A 21053-nucleotide genomic window follows, 5' to 3' on the forward strand; every position below is an offset into this window, starting at 1 on the left:
TGACTCCAGATCTGAAAGCCTTCCGAGTCCAACGCATTGATTGAAACTGTGCTACTAATGTTTCTGCAGAGCAGTTGGATCCAATTGCGGATTCCCTCCCATTTGGAAAGCACATCCGTCATGTACGACACTCTGTCAAATGCCTTCTCCTGGCCCAGGCTGATGGAGAAGACATCTATCCTTCTATCCTACACATAGGAAATCATGTTCCTGAGTAACGCGAGGCTTTCAGGTATCTTCCTGGTGGGTACAGTACAGGTCTGGTTAGAGTGGATCACTGCTGAAAGCAGACTTGACCCGGTTAGTGGTAACCTTGGATAGAATTTTGTAATCCACATTCAGTGCTGAGATGCGTTGCCAACTCCTAATTTCTTCCCTTTTCCCCTTCTGCTTGTAGATGAGGGTGATGCCTTTCCTCATCAATTCTGACATGTCGCCATCCAGAAACTTACTCTCGTGCATTTCCAGCAGGCCTTGCTGATCCAGTCCCACAGAGCCAAATACAACTCAGCCAGTAAGCCCTCGCTTCCGGGGGGCTTTACCCATCACAAAGGACTAGACAGCCTTTGTCAGGTCATTTCAGGGTTAGCACTCGCTGTCATCGAAGATGTCCATGATAGACGATGGGAAGGACTGGGAGGCTGTGCTATCGGCTTCAGATCATACAGCCCGGCATAAAAGCATTTGCTGATCCTCACAATGACACACTGCGATGACTTTACTGAACCGTCTTCTTCCTTCAAGCTGCTGATCACAGAGGTCTCTCGCTGCACCCTTTGGAAGAGAAAACGCAAGCACGTTTCAACCTGCCCCACGGAGTGGCACCTGGACCGGAAATGACCTTGGAGACATCCAAGGCAAAGAGTGAGGCTTGCTGGCTCTTCACCTCTTGGAGATCCTCCTTGACATCAAACCCCATCGATGTTGGCGCATCATAATTATAGTTCTTCTGGGGAGTAAACGCCTGCTAATGCTAAAACTTAAATTTCCCACTCGGTGAATTCCCCCCTTTTCACTCATGCTGTTTAATTCAAATCTGAGTAGATGAGGGCTGCCTGGCACTTAACCTGACTTGCTGCCCGGTACTCCACAGAGAATCTCACTTCATATCAATTCTTTCAGAAACGCAGTGTCGCAATTAGCAATCACGCGTGCATATTTTGTACATTTATTCAAACGAAAAAAGGTGCCTTTTAATTCTTCTTAAATGAGTTTGAAAGTAGTGAAAAACCAACCCCAAACGAGGTTTTCATCAAATGGTATTGCTGCGCCGCAGTCCAATTAGTGAAAATGTCTTTTAAAAGAGTGAAGTATAAATGGGAGTATGAAGTTCGGATGGGAGCTAACAGCTGCTCTGTCATTGACAGCTTTTGTCAGCCCAGCTGGCAGTGTGAGGTTAGTGGGTCTCCAGTCACAACATTAATCAGCTTTATTAGCCCCACTAAAACCAACTTGTAAGCAGACTGCGGGATCAGACGGGCCAGCTGTCAGGCAGTACAGAGATTACAGGATTTCATTTTATTTCAAAAGACTGGAATTATAAGTCAATTAAGAATTTTCAGCCCCCCCCCCCCAAACCCCAACCCCGGCTTTCTAAGCTCTAGAACTCGACTGGTCTTAAAACTATCACGCACAGATTTTCTTCTGTTTTTATTCTGTAGCTGCTGGCAAATCATATACCAGGAAACGACGATAGTTCAAAAGATTAAGGCTTTATTTTCTATTTTGGGTCTCTTTTCGACTGCGTTATGATCTGCGCCACTGTCCTCTTCAGTTCGTTCCGGATATTCCAACCCTTAACGCAGCCAGCTGAAGTGAACCTTAAATTGTCCGGAGCCCCAATGCCGAATGGAAATCTCTCTTCCCAGGAGTGAAATGTTTTCATTTCGCAGGATCAATACGGTAACTTTAAACTGCTCCCCAGTTCTACCTTTCGTGCTCCAAAGGTAAAATTAGGTTTGAAGGTCATTGATCGACGTCACATCAGAGATATAAACAGAAATATAAAAAATAGGAGCAGGAGGAAGCTATTCGGCTCTCTGAGCCTACTCCACCATTCATTATGATCATAGCTGTGATATGGGATGGTGTGCAACTTTCGCAACCCTGCTGAATTAATTACAAATTTCAAATATGTAAATTGCAAATGATGATGCATTATAACCGATATGTTCTGATGAGGTTAGGGCCCTGAATTGTTAACTCTTTTCCTTTATACCGATTCTGCCTGACCTACTGTGTATTTCCAGCAGTTTTTGTCGTTATTTTAGATTACCATGATCCACGATATTTTAGCACCATAGAATTCCTGCAGTGCTGAAGGAGGCCATTCAGCCCTTCGAGTCTGCACCGACCCTCTGAAAGAGGACCCTACCTAGGCCCCCTCCCCCACCTTATCACCGGAACCCCATAACCCTACCTAACCTACACATCTTTGGACACTAAGGGGAAATTTAGCATGGTCAATCCATCTAACCTGCACATCTTTGGACTGTGCGAGGAAACCGGAGCACCTGGAGGAAACCCACGCAGACACAGAGAGAATGTGCAAACTCCACACAGATATCACCCAAGGCCAGAATTGAACTTGGGTCCCTAGCGCTGTGAGGTAACCATGCTAACCACTGTAGAGTTGTTGAGTTAACTTACCCATCTTGACACTTAACGCAGCTTTCAAAAGTAAAAGTGTCAGTAAAAAATGTAACAGATTCAAATGTAGCACTTCAGAGATTCATCAAATTTGCAGTGCCGAATGGGGCCATTTGGCCATCGAGTCTGCACCAGCCCTTGGAAAGAGCACCCTACTTAAACCCACATCTCCACCTATCCCTGTAACCCCACCTCACCTTTTTGACACTAAGGGGCAATTTAGCATGGCCAATCCACCTAACCTGCACATCTTTCGACTGTGGGAGGAAACCGGAGCGCCTGGAGGAAACCCACGCAGACACGGGGAGAACGTGCAGACTCCACACAGACGAGGCTAGAATTGAACCCGGGACCCTGGAGCTGTGAGGCAGCAGTGCTAACCACTGTGTCACCGTGTCGCCCAGTAAACCAGTAAAGGAATATTGTACATCAATAATGCTGTGTCACTATTAATACTCCATCCAAAAGTAATTATGTATGCAAAGATTGGTAGGTCTTTTTCTCAAATAAGAATTTATTTGAGAAAATATTTGAGATATAGGACAGATGTCAGAGGTAGGTTCTTTACTCAGAGAGTAGAAAGGGCGTGGAATGCCCTGCCTGCAACAGTAGTGGACTCGCCAACATTAAGGGCATTCAAATGGTCATTGGGTAGACATATGGACGATAAGGGAATAGTGTAGATGGGCTTTAGAGTGGTTTCACAGGTCGGCACAACATCGAGGGCCGAAGGGCCTGTACTGCGCTGTAATGTTCTATGTTCTATGTAATTGGAAGGAAAATGTTGAACTGTGCAGGCACTTCCATATTATATTCAGACTGCAACTAATTAGGAGAATTGAAAAAGTGCAATGATGTGGAGAGATTTTTGAACATATGATCAGAATCATCCCGATGAATTAAAGAGGATAACTGGAAAGTGTAAATGTTTTGTTTTGATGTTACATGTGAACACTGTTGCCTTTTTTACCTACTGTAAATATGGCAGTCAGTGAGGTTGCCCTCCTTTCTGTGGATATCAATATTCTATTGCTCAGAGTCGCCAGGTATCGAATGATACCACCACAAGGTTCAACCGGATATCGATCAAAGAGCCAAACACCAGTTAGTTAGTTCAAGGTCAAGGGTACTTTATTTACACACACAATTAATCATGCAACATAAATACTACTAGTTAACTACACCGGTCAACTATGACGACCTGTACTTAACTTCAGGCACCCGGCTTAGGTCAGAGGAACAGTGGCCGTTGTTCGAGTCTGGGTCTATTGGGTCTGGAGAAGTAACTGCTGCTCAGCTGGGCTCATCCGTCTGGTAGCGGGCGTTAAACTTGACCTTGCTTCTGGTGGTGCTGCACTTGGAAGTAGACGTTGCCGGAGCGCCAGGTCCAAGAGACGCCGAACACATGCTGGTCTCTCTTTTTATCCTTGGGGGTTTTCGCGCTCTTTTGGGCGGTCCTTCGGTTTGGACCCCACTAATTGGGTAACTCCTGATCGCCGTGTTCGATTCGAACCAATAAAGGGGCGGGAGCCTTGAAGGCTGGGCGTGTCCTGAGCGGTCATTGACCCTGTTGTTTACACTTCCCGAGTACAGGGAGCGGCGCCAAAATGTCTGGGGTTGTTTCGGTCGCTCATGTCTCAGTCCTTTGACGGAGATGGGCCATCAAGTGCTAATCGGTTGGGGGTTTCGATACCGTCTGGATTCCTCACTCGCAAATGTACATTCAGGCTCGGAGCCTGCCTGAATCGCGCATTGTCCATTTTTCCCGCTATGCCTTACGACCTTCCCTGTTCCTTATTGTAAGTGGCCATCCCAGATGGCTACACCACGACATCTTACATTTCCATCAACACCATTAATTTTTTTTGTAATTCATTTTTTAACAGGATGAGGGCTTCACTGGCTAGGCCAGCATTGTTGCTCATCCCTAAATTGCCCTTGAGGAGGTGATGGCGAGCTGCCTTCATGAAGCGCTGTAGTCCAAGTGGTGTAGCGACCCAGCGACAGTGCAGGAACGTCGATATATTTCCAAATCAGGATGATGAGTGACTTGGCGGGGAACTTCCGGAATTACCACAGAATTAATCTATCCTGTATATTGGATAGCACGAATAAAAACAAAATACTGTGGAAGCTGAAAATCTGAAATAAAGGCAGAAAATGCTGGATAAACTCAACAGGTCTGGCAGCATCTGTGGAGAGAGAAACAGAGTTACATGGACTCAAAACTGCTCATCCAGCATTTCCTGTTTTTATTATTGGATAGCACGATTAACTTGTCCGGTAAATTCACCGACTGCAAACAAACTAGATTTCTGTATGTTGTGATCCTTCATGTATTTGGAGAGTTCACAAAAAAATGCTGGCAAAGAAAATACATTTTTTTAAATGCTCCTAAAAACAATCCAACTTATTGTTAATCTTTTCTAGCCCCGCAGGTCTCGGTCACAAACATTGTGCCTGTGCGTGGGTATGGGTGTGGGTCTCTTATGTGTGGGCAAGGATGGTTATGGGGAGGGGGTGCTGACAGGGTGAAGCTTAATTAACCTCTCCTGAAACTCAGTGTGGGGAGTGGAATGCTCAATTCTCATCAAGATTTCCTTTGTTTACTGTGTTGGGGGTGATTTCAGCTCTCCTCAGCATAATTTGAAAAATAATAAACCCAGATTATCCTGGAAGTATATCACCAATTTGCATGTCTTGTTAACACTTATTAAGATTGGATACATGCAATCATGCTTCTGGCACGTTTATCTTGAATTAGATCATTGAAGGCCTCAGGGCTTTGGTCACCCCATTAACCCCATTAACTCATCCACCCTCTTGCAGTTTTGCCAAAACAGAGATTATTAAACTGGCTCAGAAATGAGATTTGAATTTTCTGTGGTGGTTGCTTAAGACTCCAGATCTTCATAAGGGAAGACGTTTTACTCTCAGCACATAGTTTGAATTCATTTCTTAACCTTGGGCGGGATTCTCGACGGCGTAGTTCTAACCACATATAAAAAATCGTCAGCCAGGCGTGTTGGCTGACGAGGCATCTGGAGGGGGTAGGGGTAGGCGCGGGAGGATGTTGGGCTGGCGAAACGGGCACGGCCATGGCAGCTGCGAGGGGGGGGAAGGCCTTCCAGGGTTGGGGGGTTGTCGGGGAAGGGGGGGAGACAGTCGCAGCGGCCGGGAAGCATCCCCCATGACAGGGCGGTGCCAACGGCTCAGACGCCATTATGGCGGCCATGCTGATGGCCACCCACCCCGGCCGTTTGGCTGGGTGGCGGACCTCTCACGGGGCACCCCACCCAGCCGGTGGCACCCACCGGCGGGTAGATCCAGGGCCGCACCCGCTGCAGCCCCCGCTGAGGGAAGTGCCATTAAATGGTGACCCTAGCAGGTGGGACGGGCGACAGTCGTCCAGGCACCAAGGGGGTGGCCGGGGGTGGGTGGCATGCGTGGATGGTGCGCGAGCTGCCAACCGGGGTGACCATGTGGACTTGGTTGTGGAGGGGGCTATGCGCCATGACAAAACTTTGCCGCCAACCTCTGCAGTTCATAATGTTTGGGCATCTTCCAGCGATGTTGGCTGCCGTGGTGGGGGCTGCTGCCCTGCATGAAGCCCAGTGGGAGCTGGAGCAGGGGCGTCTCAGAGAGGAGTCGGAGGCTGCAGCAGAGGAGCAGGTGGCAGTCGCTCAGGCTGGAGGGCCGCTCGCCCGACAAGCCGAGCAGGAGGACCAAGACGAGGCGGAGCCACAGGACAAGGATGCCGATGAAGAGGAGGGGGAGGGGGGAGGAGGAAGCGCCTGATGAGGCCTCGTGTGTACCGGCGCTGCATGTCCTTCCAGGAACTCCCGGACCGGGAATGCAGGAGGAAACTCCGGATGAGCAGGGAGACCGTCGTCGTATCTGCCACATGATGGCACATCTGGCACTGCGTGGGACAAGGGGAGAACACCTGCTACCGGTAGCCATCAAGGTGACGGTGGCCCTGAACTTCTACGCCACGGATTTGTTCCAGACGCCGAGTGGGGATCTGTCCGGTATCTCCCAGGCATCGGTGCACCAGTGCATCCGTGCAGTGACCGACACCCTGTATGCCCTTGCGGACCGTTACATCCAGTTCCCTGTGGACCGTGCCCACCAGGATGCCCGGGCAGCGGGCTTTGCTGCAGTTGCCAGGATACCAATGGTATAGGGGGTCATCGATGGGGTGCACGTCGCCCTACGGGCACCGGTGAATGAGAGGCCGATGTTCATGAACAGGAAGGGGTCCTACTCCATGAACATGCAAGTGGGCTGTGACCACCAGATGAAGATCCTACACATCTGCGCCCAGTACCCGGGCAGTGTACATGACTCGTTTATCCTGGCACAATCATTCATACCTGACATGTTCGAGGGATGTCTTCCCCGGCTGCGGGGCTGGTTTCTGGGCGGCAGGGGTTACCCCTTGCGGTTATGACTGATTATGCCTATACGGAGGGCACAGACCGAAGTGGAGAACCGGTACAATGATGCCCACTGTGCGACCAGGTGGAGAGGTGCTCGGGGGTGCTGAAGGTGCGCTTCAGGCGCCTGGACCGCTCTGGAGGCAAGGCAGGTCGGCCGCATCGTTGTGGTCTGCTGCGTCCTCCACAATATGGACCAGCAGAGTGGCGATGTGCTGGAGGAGGAGGAGGAGGAGGGGAAGGGGGAGGATCACGACAAGGGCACGCCTCTCCAGATGATGAGGAGGGGGGGGGTGCAATGTACGGGACATGGGGGCTGGACATGGATGGGAGGCTTCACTGAGCCACTGGCAGGGCCAGCGAACAGGGGGCGAGTTGATAGCCGCACGTTTCACCAACTGGGTGGGGGTGGGGTGGGGTTTGCTGAGCAGGGGCATGGGCACCACAATACGCCACCACCTTACCGCCCACCACCCTCACTTCCCACCACACAAATGAGACTCACCTTCCCCACCACCGCATCACCCGCATGCGTACCACTCCTCCATGACACATCCACCTGCGTCACAATGGGCTGGGCTCACACGGTTGCTTGTGACAGCGGGACTGGTCTATGCCATGGGGGATGATGAAAGCCCATTCTGCAATGAGCTCTGAGCTCCACAGCATTAGACAATGTCTGACTTATGGCCTCAGTAGGACCCTCCATCTGGGTGGTCCCTGTATGCAGGCTGGACACTCCATCACATGGCCCTGTCGTTTCACTGGGGGTTGGGAGGAGGGGGGGGTGGTGAGCGGAAGTCACACCCACCGGGGCTCAACATTCCATCACCCCTCACCCACAGTGGCACTCAGTTCCCGTCCCACCCTCGCGCACATCGGCCAGAACACAGACGTAGCATTCATTGGTGGTACAGTGTGTTTAATTACAAATGTTATAAACATGTGACCTAGCCCCTATATCTAAGCTGTGCCCTGCACCCGTGCCAACTTACTAGGTGTCTAACTTTCTGGCCTTACGGGCCCTACCACTACGTCTCTGTGCCTCCCCAGACGGTACAGCAGGAGTGGAGGCGGACTGCTGAGACTCCTGCCTTGCGACTGGGGTCCCCTTTGGCGCTCATTTCCTGGGGTGACCCGGCCTGGATGGGCCAGGCTGCACCTCGGGCTTCCCGGCTGGCATGGAGCCCCCCTGTCCTGCCCGCTTCCAACCAGATGCACCAGGGACGGTAGGGGGGGGGGAGTCCGAGGTGCCCCGGTGTTCTGGGACCGCCCCTGCAGGAGACAATGGCATGGGCCCCAGCACCTCCTCCTCTCTCGGGGTGCCCAATAGCCCCAGGGCTTCTCCATGGGACGGGGGTGTGAGTGGAGCCATCCGCTGAGGCACCCCTGACACCTAGTGACCAGGGTCTGCACATTAGCGGGAGCTCAGGGAGTTGGCTATCTCTGTCTGGGTCTGTGCCAGCAACTGGGCAATGGCGCCGATACTCTCAGCGATGGTCTGCTGAGACTGGGCCACAATGAGAAGCACCGCTGCAATCTGCAGCTGGCCCTGGCTCATGGCTGCCTGTGGTTGGGCAGCCTGTCCTGGGCCACGGAAGCCGCGTGCACAGAAAACATAACCTGACCCATGCTTGGCACTCAGCTCCCATTGCCTCCACCGGCACAGGTGTGGGGGGTAGAGGGGTTGGTGCCAGGGGCACAGTGCTGGGTACTCACCCTGAAATGAAAAATGAAATGAAATGAAAATCGCTTATTGTCACAAGTAGGCTTCAAATGAAGTTACTGTGAAAAGCCCCTAGTCGCCACATTCCAGCGCCTGTTCGGGGAGGCTGGTACGGGAATTGAACTGTGCTGCTGGCCTGCCTTGGTCTGCTTTAAAAGCCAGCTCTTTAGCCCTGTGCTAAACCAGCCCCTAACCTGGCTGCCGTGAGGAGGTTGTGCAGCTTTATACGGCACTGGCCGCCTGTCCTGGCTACCGTCCCGACGGCGTGGACGGCAGAGCCCACCTCCCGCCACAAACGCCGAACAGTGGCACCTGGGTTCCCGCGGCCGGGTCTGGGGTACAGTGCCCCCCTCCTCTGCTCCATGGCATCCAAGAGCGTGTAAATAACGCCATCACGAAACCTGGGCGCTGCGCTGCGGGTCATTCCCCCGTGCTTCTCGTGGCGCCTGCGCTGGCCCCTTGTGGGCCGCTGAATCGGTGGACTATGAGGCCCATTGACGCCGTCGTAAAACGCTCCAGTTTTTACAACAGCGTCAACACGTAGTTCCATTATTGGAGAATCCCGCTCCATAGGTTCAAGGCTCATTGCAGAGCCTGGAACACTGAAAATTACATGCTCCAATAAAGTATTGAGAGAGTGCTGCACTGTCAGAGGAGTTGCGCTAAACCGAGAATCTGTCTGCTGTCTCAGTCAGAAAATATCCCGCAGCTCTGTTTTGAAGAAGGGTCGGGAGATAAGGCAGGAACGTGGACGTAGCAAGTGTTAGATCAGACACGGGGCGTCATTCTCTGACCCCCCGCCGGGTCGGAGAATGGCCGTTGGCCGCCGTGAATCCCGCCCCCGCCCCCGCCGAAGTCTCCGGTACCGGAGATTGGGCGGGGGCGGGAATCGGGCCGCGCCGGTTGGCGGGACCCCCCGCTCAATTCTCCGGCCCGGATGGGCCGAAGTCCCGCCCAGAAATTGCCTGTCCCGCCGGCGTAAATCAAACCTGGTATTTACCGGCGGGACCAGGTGGCGTGGGCGGGCTCCGGGGTCCTGGGGGGGGCGCAGGGTGATCTGACCCCGGGGGGTGCCCCCACGGTGGCCTGGCCCACGATCGGGGCCCACCGATCCGCGGGCGGGCCTGTGCCGTGGGGGCACTCTTTCCCTTCCGCCTCCGCCACGGCCTCCACCATGGTGGAGGCGGAAGAGACTCTCCTCACTGCGCATGCGCGGGAAACTGTCGGCACCCGCTGACGCTCCCGCGCATGCGCCGGGCAACTGTCAGCGGCCGCTGACACTCCCGCGCATGCGGCGCATTTCCGTGCCAGCTGGCGGGGCAACAAACGCCATTTCCGCCAGCTGGCGGGGCGGAAATCCCTTCGGCGTCGGCCTAGCCCCTCAATGTTGGGGCTAGGCCGCCAAAGATGCGGAGCATTCCGCACCTTTGGGCCGGCGTGATGCCCGTCTGATTGGCACCGTTTTTGGCGCCAGTCAGCGGACATCGCGCCGTTGGGGGAGAATTTCGCCCACGATCTTCCTAAATGCTGGAGCAGGCTCTGAGGGCTGATTGGCCTATTCCTATTGTTATTTCGTATGGTTTTATGTCCTGAAAATGAAATGAAAGTGATTTATTATCACAAGTAGGCTTCAAATGAAGTTACTGTGAAAAGCCACTAGTCGCCACATTCCGGCGCCTGTTCGGGGAGGCTGGTGCGGGAATTGAACCACGCTGCTGGCCTGCCTTGGTCTGCTTTCAAAGCCAGCGATTTAGCCCTGTGCTAAACAGCCCCTGGCCATTGCTCCGAGTTTGGCCAAGATTTAAACTGGAATTTCCAATTGTTTAACAGGTGAAATTGGATGGATCGCCCACTGCACCAACATGTGAATGAGCAATTCCAGATCTGGATGGGAAAAATGTTGCGGGATTGTGGCTCCACCAAAGTAAATTTGGTCAATTCAACTGCTGGGATGTGGGAGAGAATCTGCTGATGGAGAGGGTCAACAGGAATAGATGATAGGTTGAGGAGTGCCAACACCATCTTTTTGTATAAATAACTAACATCAACATAAATAGCAGGCTCATTGGTGTCACAGCAATCCATCATTGCACTTGCTTGATCTCAGGTGGGGTGTTTATTAAACGTGGTGTTTTTCATTATTGATTCAGATAGTAGCTCTGTAATTGCACCCAAATATGGAACAAATAATACGTCATTATTCCTAGATGGGCTGCTAGAATAACCTTTTGGATTGAGGCGAACATCTTGAGGATTGATGAGATCGAGTACAAAATGCTCAAAGTTCTCTCTATCCAAGTTCCACTTCCTACCTGTGAGTGTAAGGCCATTTTCCGACACCATGTGAGAAACTCCGAAAATAAAGGCGTTTCTTGAATTAGCTTGATTGAGTGCTTGATGAGAAGATCAACACTTTTAACTTGTCGCAATTTATACCAAAGTATCTCTGCTACAGAAAATATATCAATGGTTAATCTATAGTGTTACCTCCGATCAATGTGAGTTGAATCCTGTGGCAGTGTCCGAAGAAGATCATGGCACTCTCCCCCAGTGTCTTGGCCAATATTTATACTCAACCAACTGCAATGTGAAAAAACGATTATCTGGTCATTACCGCATTGCTGTTTGCGGAATCTTGCTGTGCACAAATTGGCTCCTGTGTTTTTCACATTACATTAACTGTGCTTCAAAATTACTCCTCACTGTGAAGCCCTTTGAGATGTTCCGAGGTCATGAAAGGTGCCGGCCGGGATCCTCCGAGCCCGCGCAGGGTCGGAGAATCGGCGGGGGGAGGAGGGGGCGCGAGAATCCCACCACGCCGCTCTGGCACCGAGCCGGCGATTCTCGGGGGCCGTTGAAAGCAGGCCCGCGGGCGATTCTCCGCGCTCGACGGGCCAAGGATCTGGCCCCGGGGGGTGCCCCCACGGTGGCCTGGCCCGCGATCGGGGCCCACCGATCGGCGGGCGGGCCTGTGCCGTGGGGGCACTCTTTCCCTTCCGCCTTCGCCACGGTCTCCACCATGGCTGAGGCGGAAGAGACTCTCGCCACTGCTAAAACTTCTGCTATTAACACCTACTCTGACCAAGCTTTGTGTCTTTAATGTGATCAATACCATTCCCTTTGCCTGTCTTCCATTAGATCTTTACCGTTTTTCTTCCTGGCTTTCTAATCTACCCCTGACTTTCTCTTTGACTCCACTTGTCTCATCCTGCTTTCTAACAGCATATAACCCATTACATTTCTACCTCTCATCAGTTTCAATGACCCAGATTGACCTATTTCCGGAGATACCACATTGCCTGAAAAATGACACGGTATGAGCAGGTCCAGCTAATTCTGTTGAAAAGAGGGAAGAAACCTACCCTGAAGACATTGCCTTATGGCCAAAATATGTTCCACTGGGTATGATAGAATATTTTGTACTAAATAAACCAGAAAACATAGGTAATATGGAAAGTTTGAGATAAGGGTTGAGGTAGGAGGTCGAAAGCAGGTTTACAAGAGTCTCTTTACAATGTCAGGTGATTCACCTGAGGAAGGAGCAGCGCTCCGAAAGCTAGTGACATCGAAACAAACCTGTTGGACTTTAACCTGGTGTTGTAAGACTTCTTACTGTGGAGAAATGTCGGAAGAGATATTGCTGAACATGAAACTTCTAAAGCCCACATTAAAGCTATGTGTGCATTTGTTCAAAGATGAAAATTATCTGCAAGAATTAGTTCTGCGTTATCGGCTCAGTTTGAAAAGGAGTGTTCTAATTGGAGGAAAGTGCTGAAACTTGTCGTTGCCACTGTCCAACTGCTGTCTTCTTTGGGACTACCTCCAAGAGGACATGATGAGTCACCATTGTCAAATTAAAGAGGTAATTTTCTAGCCTGCCTAGAATATATGTGTATTTGATGAGCCTCTCGAAGAGCATTTGAAAAGTTATCAATATTGTGGCTCAGGGGAAGATCAACTTTTTAAAGCACTGAACCTACAATGACTTCATTGCTATACTGGCAGAGCGACTCAGAGACCAATTCACTAATGAAGTAAAAGTTGCCAAATACTATTCCATAATAGTTGATTCAACACCAGGGGCGAGATTCTCCGACCACCCGCCGGGTCGGAGAATCGCCGGGGGCTGGTGTGAATCCCGCCCCCGCCGGTTGCCGAATTCTCCACCACCGGATATTCGGCGGGGGCGGGAATCGCGGCGCGCCGGTTGGCGGGCCACCCCCCGCGACTCTCCGGCCCGGATGGGCCGAAGTCCCGCCGCTAAAATGCCTGTCCCGCTGGTGTAGATTAAACCACGTACCTTACCAGCGGGACAAGGCGGCGCGGGCGGGCTCCGGGGTTCTGGGGGGGGCGCGGGGCAATCTGGCCCCGGGGGGTGCCCCCACGGTGGCCTGGCCTGCGATCGGGGCCCACCGATCCGCGGGCGGGCCTACAAAGAACAAAGAACAAAGAAATGTACAGCACAGGAACAGGCCCTTCGGCCCTCCAAGCCCGTGCCGACCATACTGCCCGACTAAACTACAATCTTCTACACTTCCTGGGTCCGTATCCTTCTATTCCCATCCTATTCATATATTTGTCAAGATGCCCCTTAAATGTCCCTATCGTCCCTGCCTCCACTACCTCCTCCGGTAGTGAGTTCCAGGCACCCACTACCCTCTGCGTAAAAAACTTGCCTCGTACATCTACTCTAAACTTTGCCCCTCTCACCTTAAACCTATGCCCCCTAGTAATTGACCCCTCTACCCTGGGGAAAAGCCTCTGACTATCCACTCTGTCTATGCCCCTCATAATTTTGTATACCTCTATCAGGTCGCCCCTCAACCTCCTTCGTTCCAGTGAGAACAAACCGAGTTTATTCAATCGCTCCTCATAGCTTATGCCCTCCATACCAGGCAACATTCTGGTAAATCTCTTCTGCACCCTCTCTAAAGCCTCCACATCCTTCTGGTAGTGTGGCGACCAGAATTGAACACTATACTCCAAGTGTGGCCTGACTAAGGTTCTATACAGCTGCAACATGACTTGCCAATTCTTATACTCAATGCCCCGGCCAATGAAGGCAAGCATGCCGTATGCCTTCTTGACTACCTTCTCCACCTGTGTAGCCCCTTTCAGTGATCTGTGGACCTGTACTCCTAGATCTCTTTGACTTTCAATACTCTTGAGGGTTCTACCATTCACTGTATATTCCCTACCTGCATTAGCCCTTCCAAAATGCATTACCTCACATTTGTCCAGGTTAAACTCCATCTGCCATCTCTCCGCCCAAGTCTCCAGACAATCTAAATCCTGCTGTATCCTCAGACAGTCCTCATCGCTATCCGCAATTCCACCAACCTTTGTGTCGTCTGCAAACTTACTAATCAGACCAGTTACATTTTCCTCCAAATCATTTATATATACTACAAAGAGCAAAGGTCCCAGCACTGATCCCTGTGGAACACCACTGGTCACAGCCCTCCAATTAGAAAAGCATCCCTCCATTGCTACCCTCTGCCTTCTATGGCCTAGCCAGTTCTGTATCCACCTTGCCAGTTCACCCCTGATCCCGTGTGACTTCACCTTTTGTACTAGTCTACCATGAGGGACCTTGTCAAAGGCCTTACTGAAGTCCATATAGACAACATCTACTGCCCTACCTGCATCAATCATCTTAGTGACCTCCTCGAAAAACTCTATCAAGTTAGTGAGACACGACCTCCCCTTCACAAAACCGTGCTGCCTCTCACTAATACGTCCATTTGCTTCCAAATGGGAGTAGATCCTGTCTCGAAGAATTCTCTCCAGTAATTTCCCTACCACTGAAGTAAGGCTCACCGGCCTGTAGTTCCCGGGATTATCCCTGCCACCCTTCTTAAACAGAGGTACAACATTGGCTATTCTCCAGTCCTCCGGGACATCCCCTGAAGACAGCGAGGATCCAAAGATTTCTGTCAAGGCCTCAGCAATTTCCTCTCCAGCCTCCTTCAGTATTCTGGGGTAGATCCCATCCGGCCCTGGGGACTTATCTACCTTAATATTTTTTAAGACACCCAACACCTCGTCTTTTTGGATCACAATGTGACCCAGGCTATCTACACCCCCTTCTCCAGACTCAACATCTACCAATTCCTTCTCTTTGGTGAATACTGATGCAAAGTATTCATTTAGTACCTCGCCCATTTCCTCTGGCTCCACACATAGATTCCCTTGCCTATCCTTCAGTGGGCCAACCCTTTCCCTGGCTACCCTCTTGCTTTTTATGTAAGTGTAAAAAGCCTTGGGATTTTCCTTAACCCTATTTGCCAATGACTTTTCATGACCCCTTCTAGCCCTCCTGACTCCCTGCTTAAGTTCCTTCCTACTTTCCTTATATGCCACACAGGCTTCGTCTGTTCCCAGCCTTTTAGCCCTGACAAATGCCTCCTTTTTCTTTTTGACGAGGCCTACAATATCACTCGTCATCCAAGGTTCCTGAAAATTGCCGTATTTGTCTTTCTTCCTCACAGGAACATGCCTGTCCTGTATTCCTATCAACTGACACTTGAAAGCCTCCCACATGTCAGATGTTGATTTGCCCTCAAACATCCGCCCCCAATCTATGCTCTTCAGTTCCCGCCTAATATTGTTATAATTAGCCTTCCCCCAATTTAGCACATTCATCCTCGGACCACTCTTATCCTTGTCCACCAGTACTTTAAAACTTACTGAATTGTGGTCACTGTTACCGAAATGCTCCCCTACTGAAACATCTACCACCTGGCCGGGCTCATTCCCCAATACCAGGTCCAGTACCGCCTCTTCCCTAGTTGGACTGTTTACATATTGTTTTAAGAAGCCCTCCTGGATGCTCCTTACAAACTCTGCCCCGTCTAAGCCCCTGGCACTAAGTGAGTCCCAGTCAATATTGGGGAAGTTGAAGTCTCCCATCACCACAACCCTGTTGTTTTTACTCTTTTCCAAAATCTGTCTACCTATCTGCTCCTCTATCTCCCGCTGGCTGTTGGGAGGCCTGTAGTATACCCCCAACATTGTGACTGCACCCTTCTTATTCCTGATCTCTACCCATATAGCCTCACTGCCCTCTGAGGTGTCCTCTCGCAGTATAGCTGTGATATTCTCCCGAACAAGTAGCGCAACTCCGCCTCCCCTTTTACATCCCCCTCTATCCCGCCTGAAACATCTAAATCCTGGAACGTTTAGCTGCCAATCCTGCCCTTCCCTCAACCAGGTCTCTGTAATGGCAACAACATCATAGTTCCAAGTAGTAATCCAAGCTCTAAGTTCATCTGCCTTACCCGTAATGCTCCTTGCATTAAAACATATGCACTTCAGGCCACCAGACCCGCTGTGTTCAGCAACTTCTCCCCGTCTGCTCTGCCTCAGAGCCACACTGTCCATATTCCCTAGTTCTCCCTCAACGCTCTCACCTTCTGACCTATTGCTCCCGTGCCCACCCCCCTGTGCCGTGGGGGCACTCTTTCCCTTCCGCCTTCGCCACGGTCTCCACCATGGCGGAGGCGGAAGAGACTCTCTCCACTGCGCATGCGCGGGAATGCCGTCAGCGGCCGCTGACGCTCCCGCGCATGCGCCGCCTGGAGATGTAATTTCCGCGCCAGCTGGCGGGGCACCAAAGGCCTTTTCCGCCAGCTGGCGGGGCGGAAATTTGTCCGGCACTGGCCTAGCCCCTTAAAGTTGGGGCTCGGTCCCCAAAGATGCGGAGGATTCCGCACCTTTGGGGCGGCGCGATGCCCGACTGATTTGCGCCGTTTTGGGTGGCAGTCGGCGGACATTGCGCTGTTTCTGGAGAATTTCGCCCCAGATGTGAGTCATGTGGACCAATTAACATTGATTTTAAGATATGTGATCGGCAATGATGAAGTTGTAGAGTGATTTCTTTGTTTTGTCCCACACTTCTGAATGCCTGGGGGACAACTGCTTTGGAAACCATTGCGAGTTTAGGTTTGGACATCAAAAATTGGTTTGGGCAGAGCTTCGATAATGCCACAAATGTAGCAAGAAAACATTCAGGTTTACATGCAAGATTGAACAATGTAAGCCCCTATGCATATTTATTCCATGTTCCAGTCACTCCTTAAATTTAATCTACAACACTGCAGCTGAATCCTGTGAGGATGCTGTACATTTTATTTGACTTTATTCAAAACTTTATTTCGGGTTCCATGCATCTGTGGAATATGTTGCAATCATGTTTGGAGCAGGCAAATAAAAAACATTTGACAGTGCAAAGAATTTGTGACAACAAGTGCACAGGCTGTTACAGCTTTGAAAATGAACTTTGCTGATATAAAGGAAACCTATTAGATATAGTTGCATCAAATTCAGAAAAACTACACGTGAAAACTGAAACAAAATCCTTAGCAGAGAAGTTTGAAAAGTATGATATCACTATTTTTACTCTTTTGTGGAAATGTTTACTTAAAAGAATTAATGCCTTCAGAAAATTGCTGCAAAATATTGATACAAATGTGTTGATTGTTGTACAATTGTTAGCCTCAGTTAATAATGACTACAGCTCCATGGAACATAGAAACATGGAAGGAACATGGTGCAGGAGTAGGCCATTCAGCCCTTCGAGCCTGCACCACCATTCAATATGATCGTGGCTGATCATGCAAATTCAGTATCCCACTCCCACTTTTTCTCCATACCCTTTGATCCTTTTAGCCGCAAGGGCAACATCCAGCTCCCTCTTGAATATACCCAACAAACTGGCCCTAACATCTTTCTGTGGTAGAGAATTCCACAAGTTCACAACTCTCTGAGAGAAGAAGTTCTTCCTCATCTCAGCCCTGAATGGCTTACCCCTTATTCTTAGGCTGTGACCCCTAGTTCGGAACGTTCCCAACATCGGGAATATTCTCCCCGCATCTAGCCTGTCCAGTCCCATCATGATTTTATATGTCTCTATGAGATCCCCTCTCATTCTTCGAAATTCCAGTACAAGCCCAGTCAATCCAGCCCTTATTCATATGTCAGTCCTGCCATCCCGGGAATTAGTCGGGTGAACCTTCGCTGGACACCCTCAATAGCAAGAATGTCCTTCCTCAAACGAGGAGACGTGAACTGCACACAATGCTCACGGTATGGCCTCACCTAGGCCCCTTATAACAGCAGCAAGATATCCCTACTCCTAGCCTCAAATCCTCTCGCTATGAAGGCCAGCATGCCTTTAGCTTTCCTCATCACCCGCTGTATCTGCGTGACAACCTTCAGCGACTGTTCCACCATGACACCCAGGTCTCATTGCACTTCCCCTTTCCCTAAACTGCCACCATTCAAATAATAATCTGCCTTCCTGTTTTTGCCACCAAAGTGGATAACCTCATATTTACCCACATTATATTGCACTTGCCAAGTATTTGCCTGCTCAGCCAACCTGTCCAAGCTACCTTTCAGCCTCTTTACATCCTCCTCAAAGCGCACACTGCCACCCACCTTAGTGTCGTCTGCAAATTTGGAGATATTGAATGCAATTCCTTTGTCCAAATCATTAATGAATATTGTGAACAGCTGGGGTCCCAGCACTGAACCCTGCGATCTCCACTAGTCACTGTCTGCCACTCTGAACAGGGCCCGTTTATTCCCTCGCTCTCCTTCCTGTCTGCCAAACAGTTCGCTATCCACATCAATACATTACCCCCAATACCATGAGCTTTAATTTTGCTCACTAATCTGTTGTGTGGGACCTTGTCAAAAGCAGAGGCACTAATATGAACAAAAACTATAGGTCCCCCTGTTATATCTGATGAAAAGCTTATAAGATGCAGGAAGTTATTTTTCAATGAAGCTAGAGAAAATTAAATCAGTTCAAAAGAAAAGAGACTGCCAGTGTTATCTGTGTCACAATAATGGTGCAATTGCAGGGTAGAAGTGAAACTCTGAAGAAAATTGTTGACTTATTTTGCATGCTTTTTGACAGCGGTTTGGATGAAAATACAAATAGCCCCTGCTAGATTCTGTTTTTCAAAAAGGACCATTGCTGGTCTGATATAATGGCTGCAGCTGATCGCATGCTGGTAGTTCGAACCACCATTGCTCTCAGGATTGGCCTTCAGAAAAACTCTAGGGCAAAGAACGTAATCCTGCCAGACAAAGCCACCTGACCTTGGACTTGGACTCGCTGGGCTCCACTCTTGTTTGACAACTTGTTTGATTTCATGAGAGGAATTAAGGAAGTTCACTTGTATTTTTGAAACCGAATGAGACTCTGTGAAATGTACTGAATGGCAACGTTTTGACAAATGACAATCTTGTTCATAGGATGGCCTGGCTCATTCTGTCCTGTACTGGCCTGGGCTGCAGTGATGTAATTGGTTGATTTTTCCATCTCGTTGCTCATCAACAAGTTCCATGTTTGCTCACCTCAAGACACACATCACAATATTGACCACTTTTACTGTCAGTCTGACAAGAGGTAGGCTTGGATTTCATCAATTAAGCAGTTACTCATACAGGCATATTTTTTACAAGTGAAAGAGCACGGCTTAATTTTGTGGCTTCCACTTTTGCGTTCTGTGGGGTGAGGGTGGGTGGGGAAGGGTGTGACGTTGCAGGAAGGGGGGGGGGAAATGAAGGTGAGCACGGGGCCCCACTAACCTGTAAATCTGCCTCTGTCTCCACATCCACCCCGTCAATACCCCTCAACTCACGTCTTACTCTTATAAGCCTAACCTGTCCAACATTTCCTCATAAGACTTCCTTGTATTGGTCCAGTAAACTTTCGAGGAACTGTTCCTAAAGCATTTACATATTTCCCTAAATAAGAATACCAATAGTGTACACAATACTCCAGATCTGTACAGGAAGGACATTACTGCTCTGCAGAGAGTGCAGAAGAGGTTTACAAGAATGTTGTCAGGGCTAGAAAAGTGTGGCTACGAGGAGAGATTGGGTAGTTTGGGGTTATTTTCCTTGGAACAAAGAAGGCTGAGGGGTGACTTAATTGAGGTGTACAGAATTATGAGGGGAAGAGACAGAGTGGACAGGATAAAATTGTTCCCCTGGGTGGATATTTCTAGAACCAGGGGACACAAATTCAAGGTAACTGGTAGAAAGTGTAGTGCGGACATGAGGCACAATTTTTTATGTGGAGGGTAGTGAGAGTCTGGAATTCGCTGCCCGAGTTGGTGGTGGAGGCAGAGACCCTAAACTCTTTTAAAACATTCCTGGATCAGCGCCTCAAGTGCTCTAAGCTACAGGGCTATGGGCCGGGTGCAGGAAGATGGGATTAGAAAGGGCGCCTGAGTGTCCTCGGGCTGACATGGACAAGATGGACCGAATGGCCTCCTTCTATGCTGTAACTTTTCTATGGTTCTATGTTGTCTCACCAATGTCCTGCACAACTGAAGCATACCTTTTCTACTTTTGTAATCAATTAATCTGCAATAAACAACAACATTCTATTAGCTTTCTTAATTACTTGCAGTAGCTGCATCCTCACCTTTTGTGATTCATGCACAAGTGCGTCCAGTTCCTGCTGCGCCTCAGAGCTCTGCAATCTCTCACCATTTAGATAATGTGCTTCTTTTTATTCTTCCTGTCACATTATCCCACATTATACTCCATTTGCCAGATTTTTGCTTTATTTTTACACTTTTTTTTTCCTACCTACTTTGTACCGTCAGTAAATTTAGCATCCATACCATTGGTCCCTTCATCCAAGTGTTTATGTAATTTGTAAAATATTGTGGCCCCAAGACTGATACCTGTGGTATACCACTCGTTACATCTTGCCAACCAGAAAATGACCCATTTATGCCAACTCTCTGTTTCCTGTAGCTATCCAACCTTCTATCAATGCCAATTTGTTACCCCCTCGACTATAAGCTTTAGTTTTAGCAATAACCTTTGATTTGACACCTCAATTTCCTTCTGGAAATCTAAGTACAGCACATTCACCAGTTCCCCTTTATCCAAAGCACATGTGACTCCTTCATAAAACTCCAATAAATTGGTTAAATATGATTTTCCTTTGACAAAACCATATTGGTTCTGCCTGATTACTTTGAGCTTATCCAAATGTCCTGCTACAACATCTTTAATAATAGCTTCTAACATTTTCCCTGCGATAGATGTTAGGCTAACTGGCCTGTAGTGTCCTGATGTCTGTCTCCCTCCCTTTCTGAATAAAGGAGTTACATTCCAATCCAATGGAATCGCCATACAATCTAGGGAATTTGGGAAAATTAAAACCAATGCATCAACTATCCGATTAGCCGCTTCTTTTAAGATTT

The sequence above is a fragment of the Scyliorhinus torazame genome, chromosome 2 (assembly GCF_047496885.1).
Source record: "Scyliorhinus torazame isolate Kashiwa2021f chromosome 2, sScyTor2.1, whole genome shotgun sequence".
In the NCBI taxonomy this organism is placed as follows: Eukaryota; Metazoa; Chordata; class Chondrichthyes; order Carcharhiniformes; family Scyliorhinidae; genus Scyliorhinus; species Scyliorhinus torazame.